Source organism: Dermacentor variabilis, chromosome 3 (assembly GCF_050947875.1).
Source record: "Dermacentor variabilis isolate Ectoservices chromosome 3, ASM5094787v1, whole genome shotgun sequence".
In the NCBI taxonomy this organism is placed as follows: Eukaryota; Metazoa; Arthropoda; class Arachnida; order Ixodida; family Ixodidae; genus Dermacentor; species Dermacentor variabilis.
Genome location: NC_134570.1, coordinates 110,576,261 through 110,599,418, shown reverse-complemented (window position 1 = coordinate 110,599,418; position 23,158 = coordinate 110,576,261). Strand labels below are relative to the sequence as shown.

The window sequence follows — 23,158 nt, the reverse complement described above, 5'->3', positions numbered from 1 at the left end:
TGCCTATAGCAATAGCTGGATAACATTGATAATGCGGTAAAGTCAGACCTCACCCGACAACGCGCCTGATATCTGGCGACTGACACCACGCGCGCACCAATGGGGCGTGGTCCTCACCTAATGTTGTTGACGTCATTCCACGCGTGGCTCCTGTCTCGGTTGCAGCATCAAATCACATTTATACCGCCTCTCTCGCTACAGCGCTTTCTTCTCGGATCTTGTACTCTTTTACCTCCTCATTTCTGTGACCCTCCCGAGTTATTCGCGCGAAACAGCGTCCGTCAAACCATACGAAGGTAGCGAAGCAGACGAAGAACGTTAAAACCACCTTACCTTTAGGTAAACAGAGTTCGCGAATGTCGGTTTTGGGTAGTATTCCTTGCAGAACGTGGGTCCATCCATAGCATTCCCAGGTAGATTTACCGTCTCGTCTGGCAGAGAAATAACGTGGCATAATGTATCGTTCAATAGGCATTTTCCGGCAGGCGACCTGAAAAAAAAAATTGCACCCTTCTAAATAGCACAAGGGGAATGTTCCAACCTACCAGAAATTTATTCGCCTTGAGCCTCTCGCCTCTTCGTAACGTCGAAATTTCTTGTTGACATCGCGCGATTAGTCTGGGCGCAGGAACACGTCTGGCCTGCGATCTAACAGAAGTTAGAGCGCATAGTATTCGTGCTAACGACAAATAAATAGATCGCAAAACAGAAATTAATGTGGTGAGGGCAGTTTCCCGGCAAAAATTTATATATCCTGAAGAAAAAAGTATTTTGCCCGTTTTCCAGCAGAATTCCTGCTTCACTCTCAAGCACGCTGCCCCCTCCCCAATGTGGCTACAGAACTATACCCTACTGGCGTGCTCTAAATTTATGTTGATCAACATTGATTGCGTGTGCCTCAAAGTATTCAGTCTTCCCACTTACTCCACTCTTCAGAAGCCGACTACCGGAGCTTGTAATGTAGGCTGCTACCTTGGATACAAAGCAACATGCCTAAGCATCTGCGCCATCGGCACACATTCAAGAAATACTTTCAATGTAATAAAATGTTAATGTCATTGTGTGATCGCTAGCCCACAACATGCTATGTAATTTTATTATATCACATTCTTGTCGTAATATAGATCATATCCACTTCAAACAAGATCGCAATGCGTTTTATCTTATATAGGATTCATTAACAAGCTCTAATATAAATTTCGCCACGTTCTGCGCACAGAAGAAAAGAAAAAGATAAATTCCAAACTTTGGAATATTATTGGACCTTTCTTACTTCTTGTTTGGTGTTTACATTGTGCATGTTGCGCTGCCAATGAAAAAGTAGCAATTTTTTTTAGATTTAGTTCCAATATTTTTTATGTGATTGCATAGACTACCCCAACAATGCCAAATAAATAAACATCACGTCTTTTTTCCAGCGCTTGGTATATTTTTCTTCGATTTTGTCTGTGCAAAAAAAGGATGTCAATTTTATTTTCGGGGATTTACACGTAGAATTTTTCCCCACGCAGTAGGAGTTAATACCTCACCAAGTATTAAATGCTTTATTTGCGCATAGCAAATCCATGACGCAGTTTAGCCGGGCACCTTATAGGCTCATTACTCTACATGGCTAGCAAGTCAAATGGACAAGGACATGTCAAATGGACAAAGTAGCATTTGACACAGCCCAGGCACTTTTTCTTTTCGGACTAATGAAGAAACACGAGAGAGGGGCCAAGGGGGATAGTGTGATGAAGGACGGAGGTAAAACCATGCTGCCTCCGGTCCCATATCACATTCACCTGTGGCGGCCGTGTTTTCGTTGAAGAATCCTTTTCGTCGAATGCTATGCCCCTTTTACCACTTAACGTCCATCGTAGTCACCGAAAGCGTGTTCAATCGATCTCTGTGCACGGAACAGGCTTTGCTAATTTGTTCAACTTACATCTGATGACACTAAAAGGGCGGCGTGTTAGCCGGTAGTGACGTGATGCTTATATATATTTGGCGCACTTTAAGGAAAAGCTGGAAAAAAATTAAATAGCGCAGTTATCTCATCATAGATGAATAATCCGACGTTTTTGAGCAAGCGCTACCACTTCTGTATTGAATATATTTCGCTGAATGTACTAATTAAAACGTTAAGTAAGCAATCTTTGTTAATCACCGAGCTTGGCGGATTAGAAAAAGATATCAGGACGTCCTTAATATAGCTCATAACAATACTGTGCCAATTCGACACGCGTACTGTCTATGTTCTTTTTTATACTTGTCCCAAGTTAGCCGAAACACCTTGTATATTGTAATACGGTTTAATTACAAGGCCGGAAAGATAAACAAGCACATCTGTTCCTCGAGCGTCAGGCACCGAGCGCGTGACCTCTATCCTCGAGTGAGGCGCTGACCATGCCGCATGTTTTCTTCTCTACAACTCCGCCCCGGAGAACCAAGCGCCATCCTCGCGACTCAAGGGGAGGAGAGAACTACCTGATCATAGTACGGTTTGAGTCGTGTTACATGCAGCGTCTCACATCCGCGACCACTTATGTAATTGGGCGGCGTGAGCGGCTCGATGAGTAATTGACAGGGGACGTCTGCTGCACGACGCGGTAGGGACCGTCGTGCTTGGTAAAGAGTTTGGAGGAAAGACGTGGAGTGGCCGAAGGTATGCAGAGGCAGACTAAACAGTCCGCTTGATGTGCGCTGGTGGGCTGCCCGTCATCGCGACAGAACTTTCGCTGCCTTTGGGCTTCAGTCGTAACAGATAGGGTGAGCTGGCAGCATTCCTCAACGTATCTGGAAGCCTCAGAAAGCGGTGTGCACTCGGATGGGTAGGGTCCGTAGGGGAAAATCAGGTCGAGTGTACATGAAAGGTCAAGGCCATCTGCAAGGAAGAATGGAGAAAATCCCGTCGTGACCTGTGAGGCGGTGTTGTAGGTTTAAGTCACATATGGTAAAACGAGGTCCCAATTGGTGTGCTCGGACGCAATGTAAATGGAAAGCAAGTCACCTAAAATATGACTAAATCGCACAGTCACGACGATAGTCTGCGGGTGACAGGTAATAAAGGTGCGATGGACAGTACGACAAGCAGTAGGAGCGCGTTAACTACGTCGGAAAGGAAAACACCCTCTTTCACTCAGAAGTTCTCGGGGAGCACCATGGCGAAGTAGGAAGTGCTGCAAGAGGAAGGACGCAACGTCGTGGCCTGTGGCAGTTGGGAGGGCAGCGGTTTCCGCATCACCCATCAGGTGATCCACGGTAACAACAGGCCAGCGACTCCCAGAAGTGCGCATGGCAAAGAGCAGCACAGGTTAATGCTGGCGGGGTCGAATGGCCGAGAGGGGCACGAAATTCGCTCCAAGGAACCAGAAGGATGGTGGGCAGGATACTTGCGGCGTTGTCGTGCTGTAAATAAGCGAATATATTTCTGGAGAAAAGTGTACTTCCCAAGCCAATAAAAGCGCGGACGTAGCCTGGAATAAGTTTTGAGGAGGCCAGCGTGGGTGCTTTGCGGGTGCGCATGGAATGCGCAGTGCAGAATATAGAATAGAATTTGATGAGAGTAAGGACAGAGGGGTCCACCTGAGCTAGTGCGCTCTACTCTGCTACTCAGCACTTGGGAAGATGGAAGCGGAGTGAAATTGCTGGGATAGATGATGATGATAAGAGAAGTGGTGAGGGCTTATGTATATGACTTAGTTGCCTTCCTAGAGCCGATCAACAAGCTTTGTGTCCTGCAGAAACTTCAACAACATTTTAGTTGCACGCATTGAAGTTGCAGTGTGAGTACATGGGCCGAGGATAGCTTCCTCCGGCAGTGGTTGCCTGCCAACGCTGGCTAGGAAACTTTCTAACGTCCTTCGCTCCAGCATGTATGCTGGGCAATCACACAATATGTGTTCCAGTGTTTCAGGCGCGTGGCAGTGTTCACAATCAGGGCTGTTTGATTGGCCGACGAGGTGCGCGTAGCGACGGGTCAAAGCAACGCCAAGCCGAATCCCCTGTAGCAATGACCCTTTGCTCCGCATAACGTTCGGGGGCATAGAGAATTTACCGTCTGGGTCGATTTCAATTAGACCACAAATTCACAGATGCCATGTAGGCATCTGTGAATCTTGTTATCGTGGGCTCTATGTGCCTTTGTAAGGTCCTGCATGAGTGCTCTGATTATGGAGTTGGTGTCAGGTCGCGAGTATGCAATCCGTACTTTATCAGAGGAAGAGAAGGCCGATCTTGCCTCACTGTCAGCGAGTTCATTGCCAATCACACCACGATGAGCATGCACCCATTAAAAACGATCGCGTCGCCACTTAACTTGGCACTGTGATGAAGTTCGGCAATTTCCAGCACGAGCAGGTAGTGTGGTCCTTTATTTAAAAAGCATTTTAGCACCTGCGGTGCTGATTTGACATCGCAGAATAGCGTCCATTTATGAGGTGTCTGCGTTTTCATAAAACAGACTGCCTCCCGTATTCCCGCAAGTTCTGCAGCCATAGATGTAGATTTGTCGTCTAATTGAAATCGCCAAGTAATTCCAAGTTGTGGGATGACAAATGAGGCCGTTGTGGCAGATGCGGTGACCGAACCATCGGTATATACTTGTACAGTCCCACTATATGATGTAAGTATATAGGACAAGGTGATCTCTTTCAAGCCAATGTAGCAAACGTGGGATTTCTTAATAATGCCGGGTATCTCAAGCCTCACTAGTGGTTTTGGCAATGTTCATGGAGTTGTCTCGGAAATGTTGGTGGGCTGGAACCTTGCAGGTATAATGCTTGCGCGATATGCAATTGCTTTAGAAAAACCACAGTCAAGGTTGGTTCTTGGAAGTGTTGACAGACGATGGTGTGAATATCTAGTCAGCAGGCGAAGAAATGTTCGCACAGGTTCACAAGACCTGTATATCTCGATTGGACAAGCCCGTGCTTCCGGTATCGTGCCCTTAGTTGACGTGCAGCGTTAAGCCAAGGTATATCCGCAGTGCTTGTGCCTGGGCTGTCCAGCGTGCGCATACAACATGATTCTATGTTAGATAGCACAGACATGCTGTAGCGTATGCAGCCCACGAAACGTGCCTGCTACACTTGGAGCAAACTTCGCTCAGGGGGGCCCCATCTCAGTCCAGATATTACAGGAAGAGCGTGTATGAAGTTGGTCAGTTTAGCCCTAAGCGCAGTAACATGTTTGGTCCAAGAAAGATTGCGGTCTAATGTCACGCCGAGAAATCTGGGTTGGGTGACAAAAGGGAGCGCCTTTCTGTCGACAACGATTGGATAATGTGACATTGATTTGCGCGTGAATGCCATCACTGCACACTTAGTTGCTGAGAGTTGCAGGCCTCTACGGCGCAAGTACTTCACTGTGATGGTAGCCGCATGTTGAAGCCTTGTACGCACTTGTGGACGTGTGACCCCAGATGACCAGATACAGATATCCTACGCGTACGTGCTGATATGCGTTGTTTCAGGTAGCTCGTATGCAAGGCCCAAAAGTATGACATTGAACAATATTGGGCTAACGACGCCACTCTGCGGAACTCCCCGGCGAACGTCATGTCTATCAGTCTCGCCATCCGAAGTGGACATGAAAATGGTGCGGCCACTGAGGCACCTGTGTAGCCATGCATACATCCGGCCATCAACTCCAATATCCTCAAGCGCACGAAGAATCGAATGGTGGAAGATGTTGTCATAGGCACATTTAATATCCAGAAATATTTCACATGCCAGACGACGGCGTCTCTTTTCCTTTTGAACAGAAGACACTAGGTCGTTCACACCACCAATGGACGATCGGCCTCTTCTGAATGCATCGATAAAATCAGGAAGTCCACCAGTTTTCTCGAGTAGCCATGTCAGTCTGCTCAGTAGCATTCACTTTTTCACTTTCCGGACACAGGTTGCCAAGGCGATTGGCCGATAATGTGAGAGATCATGTGGGCATTTCCGGGGTTTATCAAAGCCACAAGACGACTGCACTTCTAGTGGACAGGCACAGTTATTGTGTACGAGGTAGAGTTGTCGAGCAAAAGGCGAACTTCTCGAGCTTCTACTGAAAGATGACAAATCGCGGAGTATGTAATGAAATCTAGTCCTGGACAAGATGCCCGGCGGGATGTAGCTATCGCAGCGTCGAGCTTGTGCACAGGAAAAGGCGCATCTAGACGGTGATCACTAGATGCCGGAAAAGTCAGTCGTGATTGCGTTGGTATACCGTTAGAGGAACTCACAAGTAATTTGCAGAAGTCACCGGTGACCTAAACTTCATGTCGGCCTTGCCGTATGGCCACAGCGCTGAACGGGTGCAGCTGTTATGGAGGCGATCGAAGGCTTCGCACAATTTTTCAAATTCTAGAGACATGTTTTCTCGGATCAAGAGAGCCACAGAATGATCTCCAACATTGTTTGTCAAGCTTGTCAAGGTGCCGCAAGACATGACGCTGAGCCAAGCGTGATGCAGCGACCTCTAATGGTGATTTGGTCTTTCTCTATTTCCGTTCTGCTCGACGCCGTATCGCGGGAAGTCACTTGTACTGGTCATCGATATGTGATCTAGGTGAAGGTGCGCGAGGTGTTTTGTTGTGTCGCGTAATGTTGTCGCGATGACATCTTCAACATTGGGTGGTGATTGGCTGGCTTGACATGAGGTGTTCACAGATTCTCGAAAGGTTGGCCAATGGATAGAACGCACAGTGTGCGGAGCAGGGTGGTGTAGCCATTTCAACTGAATGAATTTCAACGGTTGGTAGATGATAACTTCCATGGGTGTCGAGATCAGTACAACATCGTGTAGCAGACAGCAGGCTTTTTGAGACAAATGCAATGTCGAGACAAATGCTGTAGTAAGAGCCTCGAAGGTATGTTGGCGAGCCATCATCGATCAGCATCATCGATCGCCTTGACTGAGCATGGTCAGCCAAGTCTCTTCCTCGGGCGTTCGTCGAAGCAGAGCCACGCACGGGATGGTAAGCACTAAACTCGCCGATTACTTTGTGGGGACCCGGACAAGTTTGCAGTATGGACAGCAAATATGAACAGTCTTTGCTTGATGCTGGGGGTATATATCCTCCAATTACTGAGAATGTGCGCCGCTTGTACTTCAGCGTTATGCGAACGTGCCGAGGAATGTCTTTACGAGGCATGTTAAATTCTGACGAACTAAAAGTCAGCACTTTGCTTAAATTGTGGTCATTCCTTGACCACATTGACACATATCCAGATATGCATAGTAAAGACGCTATGTTTGTTTCACATATTACAGCGACGTGAAACTGGTATTTGAACATCCATTGCCGAAAGTCTGCGAGGCGGCCTCGTAGGCCTCTGGCATTCCACTTGCATTATTGCCGATCTTTGTAACTACTTTCCAAAAGAAAGCGCCATGATGCTTTATTGTGGAGCCGCGAGGGGTGGTTCGAAAGCATCAAGAACATGTAGCGCGGTCTTAGCAAACGGCGTCTGTAGTCGGCAGAGAAATGAACGCATAATAGTTATAAGGTGTTTCAGCTTACTTCGTACATTTTCATTTTGTTTCTTATCATTCTCAACGACCTTTGCAGAAACATCACCCCACGCATTCAAACCTGTTTGTTTCGATGGGATAGACGGCCATTCAATGTCAGAGTCGGTCGGCGGAAGCGTCGTTTTATGTTGCGCATGTGTTCCACGTACTGCTGCCGAAAAAAGCATCTCGGGCGCGCATCTTGATCGCAGAAGCGAACTTCGCAAGGGAGGAGTTTGGCACGCGGCCGATGGTCCATCTGTTCCGGAAATACTCTTGTCTTGCGGTCGTCTGTGTGCGTTTCGCGCCTGCGGCGGCATACTGATGTAGCAGCCTGTCCATGAGTGGAGTTGTCCCGCAACATCTTTCGAAGCCGTGAGATTTCGTCCTTGATTTTCTGGCAGCCTTTTGATGTCGCTTCATGTGGACCAATCAAATTTGGTCATTTTAGGTCAGTAGCATTGCAGCTATCATTTTCATGGGCCCCTCCACACCATTGGCATGTTACGGTGCCCTCGCAAGCTGCGCTTACGTGTGCTATTTTGAAACACTTCCGACACTGCACCAGTTTTGGCCCGTAAGGGCGCACATGGCGTCTTACGTATCCAACTTTTACGTAGTCAGGTAATCTTTCAGAGTCAAAGACTATTTTAATATAAAGGAATTGTCCAAAGCGGTGAATCTGCAATATTCGTGCGGTAGAATTCAAAAGCTTCTAGAGGTCAGTACCTGTGATTCCTTTTACCACGTCAGAGATACCGCCAGTCGATATTCCTTTACCATACGCAAAAAAGGAGCGCCTTGGGATGTTTCCTAGTAGCGTGGTAGCCTCTAGAGTATCCAGAATTGACTTGTAGTTCACGTCAACCGGGACCATGCTCCCCCGCGCGTTCATTCTGATCTTGCATGACTTGGCCTGGAGCAATTCGGCCAAAATAATCTGTTGGGCTCTGCCTGTTCAAGGTATTGGGATCGTCGGTAGCTGTGGTAGGGACGTAAGCAACAGTTAATGATTGCTTACCAGTTTCCCGCTTGGGCAACGATTCACTGTCTGTTGAAGTCCTCCTGAGTTTTCTCTTCAAGCGGCGACGCGCGGAAAGTGTGAAATCTTTATCTTATTCCATTTCTTCCATCGTTAAACTGTCGGAACATTCAAGGGCGATAGTAGAAGGGCCAGTGCGGTCCCTTGTCTTCGATGCAACCAGTGGTGGACGACCAGGTTCAAACGCTTGCTTGGGATTCATATTTCCCGTCCAGGAAGATGACGTTGTGCACTTTGCACAATCTCTGATGTAGAAAACGTCGGGGACACAGGAAAATGAAGAAACCACAGCTATCGGCGTGGTCTCGGCGCGGAAGTGGCGGGGGACGACCAACAGCCGCTTGCGACCGTTGCAAGCATAGTTGCGAAAATAAAACAGTGCATTCCGTATCACAAAGTGGGAAACTTGACGGCGGAGAGCACGGGAAGGGCGAGTTTCCGAGGAGTTAGAAAGGCATTCCAAAAGAGCAGGAATCCACGGATTTTTGCGCTGCTCCACAGCCATGTCGCCGAGCACTGGTGACGATAACATCGAGTCGATGGCGGAAAGACATTTCATATCCCTTGATATAGTCCAGCGTGAGAGAGTGCCTGCATCGGTGCGCTTACGGCCAGGCTGACAAGCAACGCGCATATGGATGTCGTATAACCGGAGGGCCCAGGGGGCAAGAAGACCTGATGGGTCTCTTTCTATGTAGACGGCTAACATAGGGTGTGAAGGTGGGTAACGACATAGAAGAGACGGTCGTATAGGTATGATCTAAATTTTCTAACGGATCAAATGGGAGATAAGCACTCCTTTTCGGTGACGGAATAATTCGATTCGGCTTCGGTTAGTGACCTGCTCGCGTTGGCTACTACGAAGTCACCGTATCCAGTTTAGTGCTGAGTGAGCACAGCACCATGTCCTACGCCACCGATGTCAGTGTCGACTTCTGTGGGAACCATGGAGTTGAAATGAATCAGTACGGGCAGTGTTGTAAGCTGATGGCGGAATGTTGTAAACGCATTTTCGCATGTTGGGGACGAGGTTGAAACGCTAGCGTGGCCTCGGGAGTTTCTCATGTTCCTCTACAATTTTATCATTGAGATTTTCATGTAATTATAATAATTGAATAGTCATTAATTAAGACTAATTATCTAATCAATGGGAATGCAAAAGTAATCTGAGTATCTCCAAGCGACGGCAAACAACGTTACCTTGGTTCTCTACAGCTATGTACCAGAGTAGAACTTGCTGCTGGGCGAGTTGGTTGGGATCTAATGAATACATTGTGGCGCTAAAAAAGGAAAATAAGGACTTGCGAGGGAGAGTACGAAACGACAGATTGAGCGCTGAACTTCAACTGATTTTGTTCTTACAGCAGGGCGTGCAGAATGAACAAATGCGCATGCGTACATCAGTGTTGCCTGGACCGATTACAGTGACGTATTTAACAGTTTGAAAGAGTACGAAATGACAGATTGAGTGCTGAACATCAACTGATTTTATTCCTACTGCAGGGCGAGCAGAATGAACAAATGCGCTTGCGTACATAAGTGTTGCCTAGAGCGACTACAGTGACGTTTTTAACAGTTGCAATTGTTAACATCATCATAGCATCATAACCGCCAGCCACCCTTCCTCCAAGAGGCTGCAAATAGTTCGTGCTTTAAACTTTCCTTGTTGCGTAAATGAGGCGGTAACCTCAAAAATAAAATTATAAGCGCATATTATTGTACGTTTTCGCTCGTCTATTCCAATGGGACAGTGAAAGCCTTGTTCTTTATTGAACTGAAAGGAAACGCTTGCTTCGCTGCAACTACTTATAGCCAAGTTTCACTCCGGTTGGCAATGAAGTTTCATGAGTAAAACAGGGCCAGCAGTGAAATTAACTGTACCGCGAACTTTTGAAGAGTGAAATGATCAGACTCCATACACTTTTACCGTGTCTGTTCCACACATTATCGCTTCACGTAAGGAAAAGGCTCTTCATGAGCAGCATACTCTCCGGAGGTATCAAGAACGACTGCGTGTGGAAATGGTCGCATGACGACGATTATATCTGCTTCTGTGATTGGCTGGTGGAGGAACAACCTCGTGTGTTCCGTGTGCCTTGGTAGCCAACTGCTGTTTGTTTGTTTTTTTAAAGTTGTATCCTACTATAGGCACTACATAGAAAAAGCGTCTGTTCTCGTATTGTATGCGTTTGTCCCCTAGGCACGCCGGCATTGGAGAGTGGGGTCGAGTTTGTTTACGCTCCGTTGCTGACTGCCAGCGCGATGAGGCAGTGGGCACGGATTCCCAATTTGTTCACCGCAATGTCTGAAAGTATGTCGGGCACACTTGACGTTTTAAATCTTTCTTGACCCTTATGGCGCTCTACCTTAAAAAAAGAACATTCCGAGGGAGCAGAAGAGGCCGTACTAGAGGCCCGGCCTGCTCTCCTGAAGCGGTACTTTCGCTCTTGGTATGCTTTTTGTATGTTGCTGTCCGGGCCTTTTCAGGAGCATTTTTGAGTGGTCCCCTTTGAGTGAAATTAGCACACAGCGCCTTAGCAGCCGCGGTTGAGGTCCACTGCCAGATGTCACGTCATGAGGATTATTGGTTATGCGTCTCGCCCACGTTAGGTTAGGTTCGCTTAGGGTTAGGTTAGGTTTAAGTTACGTTAAGTTAGGTTAGCGTAAAAGGAGTTAGGTTGCGGCTGCGGCTGCGCCATGCGGATTTTTGTCTTTGTATCTTTTTTGATCAGTACGCGCTGGTTCACCTGTTTCACCAGGCCGGCAGCCAGCGTCCGAGCGTTAACCAACTCGACCCCACTCCGCAATGCCGGCATGTCAAGGGACAAACGCATACGACACGCGCAAAGAAACTTCTCCACCCTAGTATAGGAAGAGTCAGATATTCAAGGAGCAAAGGTCACCAGATTTTCTCTCTCGCACCCGCTCTTACTCGCGCCTGCACAGAAACGTCGAGCGCCTCGAGGAACGCCACGCCTCCGTTGTACCTACTAGGAATTGTAAAAATGACGAGACGTTCTTTGAGTGATCGCCAGCCCTTTGTGCGCAGGCGCGAGTAAGAGCGGGTGTGAGAGTGTGTGGGTGTGATTGTCGCGACGAAAAAAGCCACCCGCGACTCATACAACACCAGTCAGAACCTTTCCCCTTCAGGCACAGCGATCACTAAGTGAGGCCTCCGTGCCCACTGCCTCACAGCGCGGGCAGCCAGCGGCAGAGCGTGAACAAACTCGACCGCACTCCGCAATGCCGGCATGTCTAGGGGGCAAACGCCTACAACACGCGCTAAGAAACCTCCTCCGTATAATGCCTAGGCAGTCATATATTCAAGGAGCAAAGCGCCACATTTGAACGCGACAGCGTTAAGGACACCGTGTCGCAGCGAATCCGGCGACCGCCGTCGTACGTCTTTTCGGCAAAAATGTTTTCGTATCAACCATGCCCAGGCCATCCATATCACGCAAAGAATTTGCAGAAGTAATTAAATTTCACAAGCTAAAACACATCGAAAAATCGTAAAATACGATATACACAGAACCTATAGACATGATAGCTCTCGTACTCTAATTGAATATACCAGAAAACAAAATTCTGTTGCGCGAAAACTGAAAGAAACCGCTTTTCCAGCATTTCCACAATTCACAGACCGACCACGGCGTCCGCCATTTGCGGACGTCGGCGCGTGGGTGTCTCGGGGGCCACGGAGCGGCGCGCCCGGTTCCTTGCAATATGTCCAGCCCGCGCTCGCCTACGCCGCATTGCGGCATACGCAAGACACCGTGTCTATACACAAAGCCCGCCTTCGTGCATAGCGTTCGGGGTAAACATTCCGGTTACATACGCTCCAGTTGCCGGGAAGCGTGAGAAGCAGTCAGGGATCATTGAGTGTTATCGCGTTCCACTCTTAAGAGGAAGCTTTAGCTCGGGCCCAACTCCGACGCGGCCTATTCAAATACATGTAAAACGCAAAAACGTTTTTATGAGATAACCCCTGGACGGATTTTGATGAAATTTGTCGCATTTGAAAGAGAAAGTTAAATTCTAGTGACTGTTGGAAGCGGAATTTCGATTTAGGGCTTGAATTTTCTTAAAACGATTTTCAAATATTTGACCGTTTGAAAAAAATAGAAGCACGAAGTTTATAAATTCATAGCTCTGCATCAAGAACCGATATCGCGGTTCTGTAAACGGCATCCATTAGATCATTCAAAGCGGACAAATTCAATATGTCATTTTACATCTTACGTGAATTTGTTACGTTGGTTACAACTGTTTTGCAAGAGTTGTATTTCTCTATTACTAAATCTTTTTATATTCATGTGTAACATATCAATTTTGTCCGCTTTAGATGTACTATTAGATGCAATTCACAGAATTGTATTATCATTTTTAGTGGTTGAGTTACGGAGTTGTAAACTTGATAGTTTCGTTTTTTGAAAATTTTCGATTTTTGACAATTTTTAACAAAATATTGACAATCTAACTCAAAAATTCGAAACCAACAGTCACTAGATTTTAAGTTTGTCTTTTAAATGCAACAAACCTCGTCAAATTTGGTGCAGTGGTTGCCGAGAAAAACGAATTCTCCTTTTACATGTATTTAGATAGGAGCACTTGAGCTAAAGCTTCCTCTTAAAGGCGAAGCTTAAGCGTCTTCCAATTACAGCGAAGTTATACACCTCTACCGTACAAGGAAATTTTCCTGTCGTTGTAAGCAAAAGCTTCCCATATGGGGGCCGATCCCGGAGATAGTGCCATGCCGGGCCGAGCCACGGCGGAGGTACAGTTCGCCATTAAGGAGTGGCCCATATACAAAGCCTCGCTGGTCGTCCTTCTGCACAACTACACACACACACACACACACACACACGCATATATATATATATATATATATATATATATATATATATATATATATATATATAGATATACAGAAGACGACCTCACCTGTCGAGGTGAAATAGGTCTCGACAGTCTTGTTTGCGTATCGTTGCCAGTCTTGTAAATATTGTAAATAAATCTTTATATGTGACTTCCAGAACGTAACAAATTGGTGGAAGTGGGGCGTAACGACGCGGGCTATGCTTGGGGCGATAGTAAGTGGGAAATGGCGGTCACAAAGGGTAGGAGAGCGCACGGTTATTACCATGGCGAGCAACGTGGCTGATATGGCCTCCCGCAAAAGAGATTGGCCCATCGTCTAGGTAACGTCACTCAGATGGATTTCGGTAGCTTTCAGGATACCGCTGACCAGTGGATGGTCAAGGAACATTAGACAGGTGTGAAATGGCAACGGCATATGCAGAAGAAATTCCAAGATTAGCGATTTCTTCGCAGTATATTGGTGCTCTAAGCAATGTAAATATCTGAGCATGTGTGAGTGTGCGCACTCTGTACTGGTCGCCGCCCTGTGATGGCCCCCCCCTCCACTAAAGGGAGATTTTAAGCCCTGACTAGGAGAAATGTGATGTCACATGCGTGCCGCGTACTGTCAATACGTGTGTATAATAATTGCATCGTAGTTGCATATTATTACACCGGGTAGAACGCCACTAAGCAGATGCACAGGCAGCGGTACAAGGCTGCTGAAGAACGTTTGGCGAAGAATAAGTTTAAATAGATGTATACGAGCGTGCTAGAAGAAACATGTATTATTGCGATAACAAACATACGGACACGTGAGACGCATTTTCGCCGTCGGTGTCGCCATGATGTTCAATATAAAGTGCTAGAGCGATAAGACCTTCGCCGCGCGTCGCATGCTCTACGTGCCAGTAAAAGCAGACGAGGAAACCGAAGATCACTTTTCAATCCGGCGGGTAAAGAGGCAAGCGGAGGGCAAACGCCTCATCTTGTTTAACGCGAGAAGCCACTGGGGGATGGGAGGGAGGGGGGTGGCGTTGTGCTCCGGCAGCAAAGGCGTATTTGACGACCGGGCACAAGGGGAACTGACGATTGCGCCTCAATCTCGCGCGCCTCGCGATAGGAAGGAAAGCGAGGAGGCAACGCGGGAGGGACAGAGTGCAGCTTCGAGTCTGCCAGCAAGTGCGTACTTTGTAAGGCGGCGCGCCGTCGCGGGCGCCGCAACTTGAAAGGGAACTGCAGACGGCTGACAACTTTGTACGCGCAGTGTTCTCGCCACTCTTGCCTTGAAGACTTGCTCACACCAGCATTTTACAGCGAGTTTCCACGCTCATCGAGTGTGGTGTGTTCATGTTTGCTCGTGCGCATGGACACCATGGTAGTTAATTCAGATAGTAAGCGAATGTTCCCAAGTTTACACGACCGATAAAACTATTATCCTTACTTCGTATAGCTGTCCACTAATTTGGTATCGCAATCGACGGTTCGCCCCTGGGGCGAATCTGCAATTTTTCTGATTAACAGAGTAAATTAGCCTGGCTCTGTGACTGTCTCCGCTGCGTTTAAAAGGGGATTCCCATAAATGATCATGACCATCACCATTAGCATCGTATCATGCCACTTGTTCTTGTGATCTGAGATGTACGCTGCGTGGCGCCTATACGTGCGCCTTTTGTATAGCAGTTGCATATTATTGCACCAGGTGGCACGCGATGTACAAGTTGCCTAGGTAGCGGTGGAATGCAGACAGAGAAGTCTTGAGGAAGAAAAAAAGAATGATGGAGATCTATACGTAGTGATGTAATGAAAAACATGTACGATATACCTGAATAATTCAAGCAGGCTAGGTGACTGTCACCGTCCCGTTTCAAAGGGGATGCCATTAAATCGCCATCATCATCATCATCATTAGCATTAGAATCTTATCGTGTCGTGTGACACGCTATGTGGCATGCGCGCCGCGTAGCGTCGATACGTACAAACTTTGCATTGAATTTCCGTTATATTTCAACTGGTGTCACGACATGTAGGAGTTGCATGTCGTATTTGCATGCTGCATGCAGCAGGACCTGGTTAACTCGAGCAGGTTAAGTGAACATTTGTCACCACCCTGCTTCGAATGGTATGCCAATAATGTATTATTATCATCATCAACAACAGCAACCTACCTACTCTACGCTTACCCTACGGTACACGATAGGGCGCCTTCTCGTATGATACGAGCAGCTACTGAGCGGTTCTTATAAGCGAATCGTAGAGGTAGGAGCGCCGCTGCAACAAGGCAACATCGGGCTCAGCATACTGCTGTGCAGAGAGCGCAGCAAGCCGCAGCACTAGCCGTAGCTCGCCGTCGACGCTAGCCAAACAGTTCACGAGAACGATCGTTCTCCCGAAAAGGACGCGAGGAGACTTCGCCGCGAAGACGCTGTTGTGCGTGGTCCCGAGAATAGAGCTCCTAGGGAGCTGCTCCTCCTGCCTACGCTGTGACTATGCTGCGTGTGCCGTGCAGACCTGCTATTGTTCGCGTGGCCCGTGGTTATGCCCGCTTGACTTATTCTTGCTCTCAATAAATATATCAGCTAATCTAATCGCTACCACCGTTTACCTGTCGCTCATAATTGCGCGTACAATTCCTGTTCGATCGCTCGATCCATGGCCCACAGGTTTAGAATCAGTTTGATTGCACATTTCGAGCTTTCGCCCTCCTATCTTAGTACAAGCAGAATGCATTCATCATTGTATGCTTTCGCATTTCAAGAGAGCAGGTGGGCTATCGTTCGACACCTACAGGGTTTGTGTGCGTGCGTGCTAAATGTGCTGCTACCCCCTTTTTTATTTTTCGGCATGTTTACTGTGGAATAATCTGCTTTCCCGAAAACTATATATTCCGAAATAACGTGATTACTTAAGCACTCCAGGTGACCGACAATCAATCGCCGTGCTTTGTTCTCTAGTAAGGCTACGAATATTGTGTTTACGGCCACGGTATTGTAACCGTAATCTCTGCTTCGTCATTTGCTCCAGAAACCTACTGCAAATCTCATCTCGTGTCCCCAGTCGCTACGCCAGCTCGGGGGCACTAAGTGCTCTCTGCCAAGTGCTGTAGCCTACTAAGAAAGGTTTCTGGATGATTTGGCAGAAAGCTTACCTTAGGAAGTCGGCAATAATCTTCTTGGTGCAGCTAGAAAACGCACAGCTGTTATTTCCGTTTCTTCGTGGGCTACTCATCAAATATCCGTCTGTTGATGGGCAATCCTTCGCTGCTCCAACGCCGTCGTGAGGAGCGTTCAACCTGTAAACATTGGCATTCGCCAACTGTCAAATATTCATAGAATAGGTTGCATAGCACTGCTTCAAGATATTTCTCTGGGCTGCGCTGTGCATCTACCTATAAAGAAAGTGACAACGAATAATTATAGAACGTATCTTTTTTTTTTTTTTTTAGTGCGACGGAACGCTTACCGGTCAGGCTTTAAAATGCAGTATTAACGCGGAAAGCACAGGGGAAAACTTATATCAGAATTTTTCGATCTGCAGTGCGGATTTTGTCGTTCATTGGAAGCATACTGGAAATAGTGATAAGCGAGTTCAACAGCGATTAGACGCCGGCATTAGTGATGTGTGGCCGCACTTGTGAGCAATTATTGTTTTGTTTATCGAGCCGATGTTCATGCGATCCAGTGAGGATTTGTCGATTGCGATCCAGGGAGGATTTTGTCGTTCACTGGAAGCATGCTGGAAATAGTGATAAGGGAGTACGACAGCGATTAGACGCCGGCATTAGTGATGTGTGGCCGCACTTGTGAGCAATTATTGTCTTGTTTATCGAGCCGATGTTCTTGCGATCCTGTGAGGATTTGTCGATTGCGATCTAGTGAGGATTTTGTCGTTCACTGGAAGCATGCTGGAAATAGTGATAAGGGAGTACGACAGCGATTAGACACCGGCATTGGTGATGTGCGGCCGCACTTGTGAGCAATTATTGTTTTGTTTATCGAGCCGATGTTCTTGCGCTCCATGTCTTCCGCAGGTTAAATTATTTCTACAATACAATAGCTACGCAATGTCATGATTTCCTCTCCAACAACTTTCATCATAAATAAGACAAGGGTGTTTTTTGGCGAGGCCAGCTTATGTACTTGGAAGCGAAACGACACTTTCACGAGTGATACGCATTGTAGCGTGCTGCCGTAGCTACGCGTAGGCTTTTGATTTCCGAAGCGTGTCGTCTCTCGAAGACTTGAGTCTTACCTAAAGTCTTACCTATATTAGTATTTTTTGCGGAAGAAAAATTCACAGAATCACGTTTTGTGAACAAATATTGGGAACATTGTTTTGGTACCGCACCGCTGTTCGCGGTTTCACCACGTTTCTGCCCCCACACGCGTCCCACATTCATTGACGTACGGGAGCGCCGCTCCTTAGCATGGGAATTTTTACTTCGCAGTGTCCCTAATAAATACAAACTGCAAGTTTAAGCAATAAGTATGTTGTCCATAATAACAGCCGACCTACGTATAGTAATCCCCTATACTACATGTGAAATATACTTCTTTCGGATCGAATAGTAGTCACAAACACCAGTCAGTCGCGAGCCAATGGAAACCAGATAAACCAGTTGAATGTAATTCACTTTATGATGAGTTTTTGTAGGAATCATAAATTTAGAGATATGTGCAATTAAACATTTCGTTTGGAAGAAGCCATGCTTTAACTAAATATATCGTTGGGGCGGCAATATTTTTTCAATGTATAGGTACAATTTTAAGTTCTTTCGCATTTTATTTCCTTCATTCGGTTGGCCCTAGATAGAGACATGTTTCTGAACTGCAAAGTTTTGCTAAACCATGTCGTCTTTTACTTGTGAAAGCTGTACTGTTCAGCTAATTGCAATATACATTTGATGCTATATAGACATGAAACGTGTCCTTTGCCTGTAAGCTCCATCGTCATGTAAGGGTGCATTCGGTGTAGTAGGAGAAGCTCTCCTTGCAATTTTAAATTACGGGCGGTAATGTGATCAAGCGGGCGCTAAGGAAGGTGCGTTGATGGCTGGTGGTTTCATGAGCGCTGTCTTCCCAGGCTTTTAGTGCTGGAGGTAGCGCAATTTTGAGTTTTAGATACAGCTTGAAGCAAGAGACAGAGCAAGTGCTTGCTCCTCTCTGTCATTGCTTTTGATCACGCCACCGTTATCATGGCGCTTGCTCGTGGTAATCGAATCAAACTGGTTCATGTTTGCCTGTGCACGAGTGACCTTGTGCTTGCTAACTTAGTAATCGAATATCGACTACCAACAAATGGCAGATAAAACTACAAACATTACTTCGTACAGCTGTGTTATACTTTGCTATCTAAATCAATGCCTTCAGTTCAGCCTTCAGTTCGGCCTTCATTTTGACCTTTGGGGCCAAACCGCCTCTTCTTTTTAATCTGTGCTTTTATTTTTAAGTGAGCGACGTTGGCAAGTAGTCCATAATTTCATCATGCACGACACATGCACTCTCACCCATTTCCATTCATATGAAAGTATTCTTGAAATAATCCGGTGCCCATGACAGTGTTTGCCGTAAACAACATCCGTGCACCGCTTGAAAAGACCGGAGCAGCGATTACAAACTCTAGTTCCTTTGACAGGCTGCTATGCTTTAGGAAACTATTCTGTAGATTCTCTAATACATATTCAATTTTGAAGTCCTCAATTATTAAATTATTCAAATGGTTCGTCAACAACAAAATAAAACCGAGGAACCATCGATCTCTGACAAGCTAGATGTCGGCCCTCATATACGTACATATATAATACGGAGCAGGAACGTACCCAGGATTTTTTTTCGGGGGAGGGGGTTGGGCGGCAACCACAGGTAACTTTTCTATGCAAATGAAGGGAGTACATTTACTAGTAAAAATGCGAATAACGCCCGCCGTTCTTCATAAAGACGCGCAAAACCGCAAAAAAGAAATGAAATAAGGTGTGTAGTACGCCTGTGAGATACACCTCTTCTTTACTTGGCAAACGAGGAACAACATCGAATGTACTCGCGCAGGAAAGAAGCGCAGGAAGAACACTGCCACGAACAAGTAACTGAACGAATGTGCAAAATAAAGATTTCTATCATTATCATCAGCCTATTTTATGTCCACTGCAGGACGAAGGCCTCTCCCTATTGCAGATTTAAATAGTAGCATACAACTTAAAAGAACAGCAGTTGGCAACCAAGGCACGCGACCATGCGGGGTTGTGTTACTCCTCCAGCCAATCACAGAAGCAAACAAAATAGTGGTCATGCGGCCTTTTCAAAATGGTGTCGTACTTGAAACCTCCGGAGCTTCTGCTGTTCTTGAAGAGTCTTTTCATCGACGGAAGCAATGAGGTGTGCAACAGAAATGGACAAAGCGTATGGAGTCTGAGTGTTTCACTCTTCAAAAGTTTATCCACCTTGGTTTTTCAGTGGCTATGGTGTTGGGCTGCTAATGACGAGGTCGTGGGATCGAATCCCAGCCACAGCGGCCGCATTTCGATGGGGACGAAACGCGATAACACCCGTCTACTTAGATTACAATGCGTGCTCGAAGAGATCACCATCTGCTGCACTGCACAATTAGCATCTCATAGGCACGTTTTCCGAGGCGTTGTTCATCATGGTATCAGGGATGGAGTCGCACACTTGTCTCATTTTTTTTGTTTTAGGTTGATGTTGTGGCTGATGTTGTGGTTGGTTGTCCGGTATACTTCTTGTGTTCATTTATTTTAGATTGGCTTTCATGCCCGTTATTGCTTCAAGTAGGAGCGGGCTTTTTCCCACTGTATTTTATGTTATTCTTATGCATAGGGTGGCGAAGAGTTGGGAGTGGGGACGAAATGCGAAAACACCCGTCTACATTGGATTTAGGTGCACGTTAAAGAGCTCCAGGTAGTCCAAATTTACGGAGTCCCCACTACAGCGTGCCTAATTATCAAACCGTGGTTTTCGAACATAAAGCTTCATAATTAATTAAATATTCAAAAGTCTGCCGTTCATTTCACTGCTGGGCCCTTTTACTCATCAAATTTCACTGCCAACTGAAGTGAAACTTGACAATAAATAGTGGCAGCGAAACAAGCATTTTATTTCCCTTTAATGAAAAATTACGCTTTCGCCATTCCACTATAATAGGCAAGCTAAAACGTATAAAATTACGCGCTAGTAATTTTGTCATTGTGGTTGCCTCCTTATTTGGGCAACAGGAAAAGTTTGAAGTACGAATTATTTGCACCCTCGCGGAGGAACAGTCGCTGGCGATTATGAAGGCATACGCGGGGCTTCACTGCAGACTTCAGTTGTATCCGACTATATTGGCGCTCTTTTTTTATTTAGCTCTGGAAGAATTATAGATAAATATGTATTCGCGGAAAAATGACAGGTTCATTCGGATTCCTCGTTTACTGCTCTACCATGGGAAGTGCCAAAACTGACTCGTATTGTAAATTGGGAAGTTGCGTAATGATGCTTGGCTATCAGTCCGGTACAACCGCGTAGAGCGCAGGACGCTGCGGTTCTCGACGTACTGTGCCCACCTCGGAAGGTTAGAAAAACACCTACATAAGCAATAAGAGAAGTGGCTACGTCACGCGCCTTGATTGATAACTGTAGAAGTGTCATTCCAACACACAAAATCATTCTCCACTTCCGGCAGCGTTTTCTATACTTCCTTCTTAAATAAAAAGATGTTGATCCATAAATATTTTCATAAACAATGGTTACATTTATTAATTTTTGCTTTCCTTTCCTGTTTGGCTGTTGCTTTGGCTTCATTTCTCAACTCCTTGCGACTCTTTTTTTCCAGTTGCCAATTTCGCACAAAAAGTGCTGCACGATTAGGAAGAAACCAGACGAGGTAACAGGTGACAGTCATATTGCTTATGGGTTTAATGGTCATTGGAGGGTTCGAAGATGGACGCTGTTTCGCATTATTTTAATTTGGACATTATTTAACCCATATCGCATGTGTATGGTTCCCACAATCTGCCACCGTCGGGGCGAGCCGCCACTCGAGAAAATAAGGAACCAAAGGAAAAGTGAAACTGCACTGGCGTTTTCTCCGGCTGCAACTCGTTCCTCAAGCATTCCGACCAGCTGACTACGAACCGAATCATTTTCGAGGTCCCTGTATCAGTTTAAACAAACAATTGTTGAACTAACGAAGCAACAGCCATGCGCGTGACCGTTGAATAGATGGTGACAACTGAACGCATCTTGAGTGAATCGCGCGGGAACCGAATCGTTGATAAAACTGGCCTTCACACCACAGGAGATGCCGTTAAATACCGTCAGCCACAAGGAGTATAAAAGGCAGCAAAATGTTGACCACCGAATAGCTGTCAAGTCTCAACATTGATTTGGCGGTGCTTTAGAAATGTGTTTGAGGATTGGTGGCGCGGCTGGGGAGAGGGGGCGGGGTCCCCCCTCGGTACGTGCCTGAGACGGAGCATTCTGGTATTTCGAATAATTTCTTTGTGTACGCACTGCAGAGCATTGTAGCGATCGTGTCCCTTTGCCTGACGGCCTTTTTAATTGGCATTTTTGTTTGCTTTCGACTGCCTCATTATGGTTGCTGTAGAACCTATCTAATTCTTTCCTTAGATATTCATTATTCTGCTTGTGCGCCTTGGTTGCGCAGTGGCTTCTTAAAGTTGGTATTTCTACTGACTCGAAAGGTTTTCTGCAATCTGTCAAGCTCATGGGGTTCAAACATCGAGAGTTCACAGGATAATAGAGACTTGAAAGGAAAAGGGGGAAGAGAAGGCATTGTTTATTCAACGTAATTGATAATTTCATATTTCACGGCATACTTAATACTGTCACGGTAGCACTTCTCTTGCTGATTAAAATCAACTATTTCCCCGGTTCTCTTCCAAATTGCCTTAGTGAATGCTGTGCACCGCGCCAACATCAAGCAAACGGACCTATAATTCAGGGATCGTATTCCGCATTTCCAATGATGCATTATATTCCCATTGTTTCAAGGCGCCTATCATGAGGCAATACGCATAAAACGCCAAAAACTTTTCGAGCAGGCCATTGTACTCACAAATGTGCTATTTCGTGAGCGGCCGTTTGCACTCCGGAGAAGGTAGCAGGCCTGTCAAATCCTATGCCTGCTCGGCGATTGCTGCAGGCTTTCCCCCGGTATGCCATTCCTGGGAGTTCAAGCAATGCGACGCAACGTGAATAAAAAAAATAACAAACGTAATGTTTACACGTGCAGTTAGAGAAGTAATATTTTCGCCTTGAAAACCTTCCCGAAACATTTCCACGTGGCAGTTCGTGCATTACTTTGACGCAGAAATTGTAGCTGCGTCCTCGTTATCACATAGCGAGGACACAGAACCCGTACGAACACTGGCTATAGGTGCCTATGACGCGCTGGCTTAGTGGACTATATAATCGCCACTAATATACAGGTTGATCATTCTTCAAGTTTTACGGAATTTTTAAATGTCCCCTGCTTTAGATAAAACAATACTAGTCCTTCGTTGCAATCATCGTTGACAACATCTGATTTCCCGCATCTCAATTTTCCTTGGAACAACAAATGGTGCTAGTCTAGGAAAATTAAAGTAACGATTACAAGACTACAGTGCCGAGTCTCCTACTGATTGCTTACCTCCACAGGTCTGGTGTGGCTACATTGCCTTTGTGCCGTTTATGCAATAAGAGTGAATTTGTGCAACACTTCTGCTTGACTTGACGCCTTTTCATTATTCAATTGATAATTGAAGAGCCCTTT

At 46.2% G+C, this 23,158-nt stretch overlaps 1 long non-coding RNA gene across 1 annotated transcript; it reads right to left on the bottom strand.

The window, feature by feature from the left end:
• Positions 1-358: 358 nt before the first annotated feature.
• LOC142574091 (uncharacterized) lies at positions 359-22,569 on the bottom strand. The gene is made up of 3 exons (XR_012826414.1): positions 22,460-22,569; positions 16,539-16,682; positions 359-431 (listed from the first exon to the last, which is right to left on the bottom strand). It is a non-coding gene; the product is annotated as an uncharacterized LOC142574091 (long non-coding RNA).
• Positions 22,570-23,158: the final 589 nt, after the last annotated feature.